Below are 5,604 nucleotides of genomic sequence, written 5' to 3' on the forward strand. Positions count from 1 at the left end.
GAATGCCCCGGGCGAAAAAAAACTCACCGAAGAGGAAGACAGGCACCCAAATCTCCCGTCGGTGCTGGCCGGTACCGGGCGAAGGGCAGCGGGTACCCAGGGGCAGAGGTACACACACAGACAGCGACGGCACAGCAGCGACCTATGTGATGCACCGCTTCGGCAGCCCAAACACAAAAGGGAAAAAAAAAAAAAACCCAAACCCAAAAACCCAGCCAAAGTGGTTTTTTTTTTTTCATCTCCCATTTTTCACAGCTGGGTCTCAAGGACCCAAGGTCACGGTCTTCCCCATCAGCCGGCGCTCGGAGCATGCCAGCAGCCCCTCGCAGCAGCCCCGGCCGTGCAGAGCCGTCCCCGCCTGGAAAAACGCCTTCCAAGGGTGCATTTTCCAGTCTGGCCGAGCCAGGCTCAATGTATGTTTTGGTCTGCGTGCTATTTATCTGAGTCACTGGAGCAGCGCTGTAACTGTCAGCCTGTTGACGCTCTACCAAGTACGCACAGCGCCAGGGTGATTTTGATATATTGCTGAGACGCTGCAGCAAGCTCGCTGCTCTGAGCCACGGCTCTCCATTAAAACTAAAATAAATTAAAAAAAATCTGCTTTCTTATAATGAAGGCTGCTTGGATTTGTGTCTCCCTTCCCCTGGAAAATTAAGTAGATCCAAAAAAAAAAAAAAAAAAAAAAAGTAAATACTGATGCTTTTCAGGGGAGGCTCGGAAAGGCGGTTTCTGTCCTGTGGTTCTTCTCGCTTATAGTGAGCTGCAAGCAAAAATGGGAACCCTTTAACACCCCCCTCTGCTTCCCTGCCTGATGTGTTTTAAGCTTGACTTGTTTCCTATGCCCTGATGAGGTCTTGTAGTCTCTTCATGGAACAGACCAAGGTTTAAGTCAGAGGAATATTTCTCACTCTTTCCTAATGCTGCAAATGAGCTTGTTTAGTGACAAGGCATGGTTGTGGGTTTCTCATGCACTTACAAACGTTGAGAGATGAAATTCATGAGCATTAGGTTGCTGCTCAACTTAGCCCCTTTCCTACAGATTCAGACTTCCTTGCCACTGCTGCTCTGTTTTCCTGCCCTGATTCATAGACCAGGGAGCTTTGCCAGCACCTCTTCAACCTGGGGACTGAGAGCTCAGAAAACACATCCAGAGCACACAAACCACCTCCCGAGAGCTGCACGCCCTGATCCGGAGGACGGCAAATCCCGAGGAGCTACGCCGTGCGGCTGCCTGCAAGGCAGGGAGGCAGCCTGAGAGGTCCCTGCCAGCCTTTACAAACATCTTCGTCATTCTTAATGCTCCCATACTCGCCCGGGGCTGGAAGAGCAGCCTGGCAAGGTAGGTCTCCCTTGGAAAAGGTACTGGACAACATGAGCTGGGAAACAGTAATTCGGCCCCCGTTTGGTATTTGGGTGATGCTTAAAGGCTACGGATTTCACGGGACCTGACCCCAGCTGGGGCTACCAGGCGGTCCCGGCTCCGTTAGCCTGGAAATAGTCACCGAGGCAAATTAGCACAAGTGACCGAGACTTCCGAGGGCAAACTAATCAGCGCGGCTCCCACAGGAAGATGCCAACACGCCACCACCGTCCCAACGCCGACGGCGTCTAAAGAGGATGGACTTTTTTGGAGGAAACACCCACGTTTCTGTGCGGACGTGTCTCTTAGCCCCTCCGCTGCTGCGCAGAGACAGCGCCGCGGTCCAGGCACAAGGCTGGGCATCATCTGGCCCTGCTGCAGAGCTCGCTGCAGGGCCGTCAGCGTTCCCTGCCCTTCAAAGCCGAGGGGGAGAAGCAGGAGGCAGGATGCAGGAGCCAGCGGATGCGACGGCGGCTCAGGGCTGCCGGGGGCAGGTCTGCTCCCTCTGCCCCCGGCCCCTCACCCGACCCCTTTGGCAGCAGCGGACAAGTACTGCAGCTACCCGCCCTCTGCCCACCTCCCTGCAGCTGCGGTCTGATCCTGCAGGCACCGCGCTGGTGCAAAGTCCACCGAGGCAGTTGGGTTGTGCTACGTGAGACACGCTGCCCCGGCTTCAGAGCAGACGCCGCGAGGCCCAGCCGGCTGCCTCATCCCACCGGGCTCCCGCTCCTTGGAATTACAAAGCGGAGCAAGAGCAAGGTCCCCTTGTCACCGCGCTGAGACATCTGATGCAGGGAGGGCAGAGACTTTGTGAACTGAGTCGGCAGGAGGTGGGGAAGGACTCCTCAGGCAGCAGGCAGCACCCAAGCGGGGCATAAAAGGGGGCAGCCGACCCCGAGGGAGACAAGGCTGGGACAGAGGAGCGAGTGCGAGAGGACAGCAAGCCCAGAGGCGCAGGTACCCGCCGCGCTGCAAGAGGAGCGCAGGAGGCGAGAGCCTGATGCAGAGACGGAGATAACGCAGGGCGATGCGGTCGGCGCGGCAGGGAAGCAAGCTGATCTCGCAGGCAAGCGTTTTTCCAGCGGTGAGCCACGTGCGGAGGGAACGGCAGGCAGGCGGTGCTGCATGTCCACCTCGAGCGGGTCGGGGGGCTGTGGCACCGTCCGGCGGGCGGAGAGGGGTAAGGACAAGGGGCAGCAGACGGCGAGATGGCACTGCGGTTGGAACGAACCGTCCTGGGAGGAGAGTGTACATGCAGGAACGCTTCAGGCTCCTGCGACGGAGCAGCATAAGGCATGGCGAGTTATTAATAATCTGGATAACGCACTTCGACACCCCGGAATCACACATACGGTTATCCGCTCTTTCCAGGCGGACCATTAGACCATTTCCTTACCTAATTCGGGAGGGTAACCCACGGCGGAACAAACAGGGTTAGTCACAGCAGGACTGAGGAACTCCTGGGAGGCAAGGCGCCCTTCGCGAGTCCCACTTCTGGCCGGTTTCTGCCCCTTTCTTACGCCAAGCGTGGCGTGAGCCACGTTCCTCCCCTTCGCCCCCAAAGAGTTAACAAGTCAGCACCAGACGGGAGAATCGAGCACAGCTGCGCGCTTGGCTGAAGTTGAGGGACATATGGTCCTCCTTACCCTCCCCAGGCTGGCGCGGCCAGAGCCAAAACCTTGGCGGAGGCCGCTTCGGCGGGGAGCGCCGGGTTACGTGATGGAGGAGGCCGGCCGGCCAGGGCTCCCAGCTCTATAAATAGCTATGGGAATCATTGTGTTTGCAGACGGGCTGGTCGTTCAGCAGGAAAACCCACCCAGCGCAACCCCGACTTCGGAAAATAAACCCGAGCCCTTCTTTCGCTGCGCACTTTCACGGCCCCTCTCCTTCCCAGCCGTCCTGCAAGCGCTTCGGAGCACGGCTAGGTTTGCAAGGGCCGGCAGCACGAGGGAAGGCGAGAGGTTCGTGCTGCACCCCCAAAGCCTGCGCTGCTGCACCCTCATCCCAGCTGCACTTTGGGTTTAACACCACTCAAATTTCAACTTGTAGAGCATTCATAAAAAGAAACCCGCTGCTTTTCCCCCCCTCGACCAGTGCAGAAACGCTTCCCACAGAAGAGGCACACCGGAGCACGAGCAAATTGGTTTGAAGTCCTCGACCAGAAGCCCAGGACTGACCCGTGCCCAGGCAGCGCTGGGGCAGGGAGGGGAGGAGAGGGCCGGACGTTTTTGCAGGCCACCTCTCAACTCCTCCGAAGCAGCAATTAGAGAAGGGCAACTCGTTAGCCTGATTTCCCAAGAGTCCGGATTGTCCCATTTCAGCTCGCACACGTACTTCTTCCCGCACTCCGCAGGTCGATCTGGTTCAGCCCCCCTTCCAACGCCCTCATTCCTTCCACTAGCTTCTCCTCCTGGCCACCCGCGCCTCGCACAGTAAACGTAGAGATTACCTTGCTCTAATCTCCGTTTACAGATAAGGCCTCTGCACCTCGGAGTCCCAAGCTGCACTTTTTATCTCCCAGCCGCGTAGATTTTTTTCCAGCAGCCGTGAGCGTTGCCAGCTGCCCCGCATGGCACTTGCGATGTTCCTCCCCCCCTCTCTGCTTCCAGCTGGGTCTCACCGGGGAACCCGGCGTGACTGGGTCTGGCTTTTTCTGCTAGGCTGCAATCCGGCTCGGGCCCAGCCCACGCTCCATCACCACCCTGACGTCTTTCAAGTATTTTTTTTCCCCGGGGCTTCTCCTTCCTATTATACTGGCGCTTCAGGTTTATTCCCTACCACCGACGCTGAAGCGCTGAGCTGGCGAGCTGCTGCAGACCTTTGGGAGTCACCCGGCGCTCCCCGCTGTCTTCAGCCCTCTGTAATTAGAGGGCGTTAAAGTCTTCCAGGTTAGTCTGGACTTCTAATGTTAGGCTGGGCTCCTGGTACTCCCTTCTCGCCCTTGCTGGGCTACCGGGAGGCGGGGGTGGGTGCCGGTCCCTGCTCGCGGCCCGCAGCAGATGTGGAGCTTTCCATTTTCAGATATCTCAGTTGCTGAGGAACTGCATCCTATTTCCATCCCTGATCTGGGGGATAATCTCATCCTGTGCTACTTTAATCTGCATCCACAAGAACAATCCCCACTTTGCTCAGGCACAAAACGAAGTGCCGCCAGATTACCAGAAATGTCGCACGCACTCTTGAGCTGTGTCCAAGAAATGCCTAGAAACCCAATTTCAAATTCATCCTAAACACTGCTCTTCACTGAGCCACTTTTAATCTCGGGCAGAGATGATGCGTTCTGCACTGGGCAGCTCAGAGACGGGTCCCGCTGCTCACCAGGATTACCGCTGCGATACACCGCAGCAGCGATACGGCCAGCCGGCACCGCGCACGAGCCCGCGAGCAGCAGTATTCTGCAATTTCTCTAAGGGAATCGATCACAGAAATTTTAAAGACTTCAAAACAGAGCATCCACCAAGCAGCACCTTCCAGCTCCCCGGGGGCAGTCGCGGCCACTTCTCACCTGGGAGGGGAAACCTCCCGACGGGAGCCAGGAGATGCTCTTCCCCACCGCAAGCTTCCCGCACAGGGACATCATCCACGGGGCAAGGCAGGGAGAACCTCGCCTTGCTCCCTGCCAGTCTGCAGTTTCTCCCTCTGAAGAGCTCCTGGGTGGCAGGCTGAGGGGACAGCCCTTTTCCCTTTTCCCTTTTCGCAAGTTCCCTGCCTGCCCGGGCACGGGCAGCGAGAACGGAGAGCAGAAAAAGCCAGCGGTGCAATTTCCGCGGCAGGGGCGGCTGGAAACAGGAGATCAGGGCAGCAAACCGAACGCTTTGCCAGGGCTCTCCGGATTCGCAGGAGCAGCTTTGTCCCTGTTTGCGCCGGAGGCCCGACACGGAGGCACCTTTCCAGGCACCTGTACTCACACCTCGGGCTTGGCCCGTCCCGGCGTCGGACGCGCGCCCTCCAGGCCATGGCTTTCACTCTGAGCGGGGAGACGGGGAAGCGAAGCGCGGCCAGGCCGAGCGGGCTAAGGCGGACGTGGCGATTCGACCCCCGTTCCGGGATCTCGGGTCTGGCACCTCGGCAGCTGGACCGCGCTGGCTCTTGCCGGTCCCTCCCTCGGACGGTGTGGCACGGTCACGGCTGCCGGGGCTCGGCACCCTTCTCCAGGCCGCCCAAAACCTGACGAAACGCTCCCTGTCAACACCAAACAAGAGCGGGCGCCGGGCGGGCTGGCTGGGGGCTGGCTTTCTTGAGCC

At 58.5% G+C, this 5,604-nt stretch overlaps 1 long non-coding RNA gene across 1 annotated transcript; it reads right to left on the minus strand.

Moving 5' to 3' along the window:
* Positions 1-4,576: 4,576 nt before the first annotated feature.
* Positions 4,577-5,591, minus strand: LOC103908318. Its single transcript, XR_658150.2, has 2 exons — positions 5,269-5,591; positions 4,577-5,022 (listed from the first exon to the last, which is right to left on the minus strand). It is a non-coding gene; the product is annotated as an uncharacterized LOC103908318 (long non-coding RNA).
* Between the last annotated feature and the right edge of the window lie 13 nt (positions 5,592-5,604).

This window comes from Aptenodytes forsteri, unplaced genomic scaffold, assembly GCF_000699145.1.
Source record: "Aptenodytes forsteri isolate BGI_AS27 unplaced genomic scaffold, ASM69914v1 Scaffold236, whole genome shotgun sequence".
In the NCBI taxonomy this organism is placed as follows: Eukaryota; Metazoa; Chordata; class Aves; order Sphenisciformes; family Spheniscidae; genus Aptenodytes; species Aptenodytes forsteri.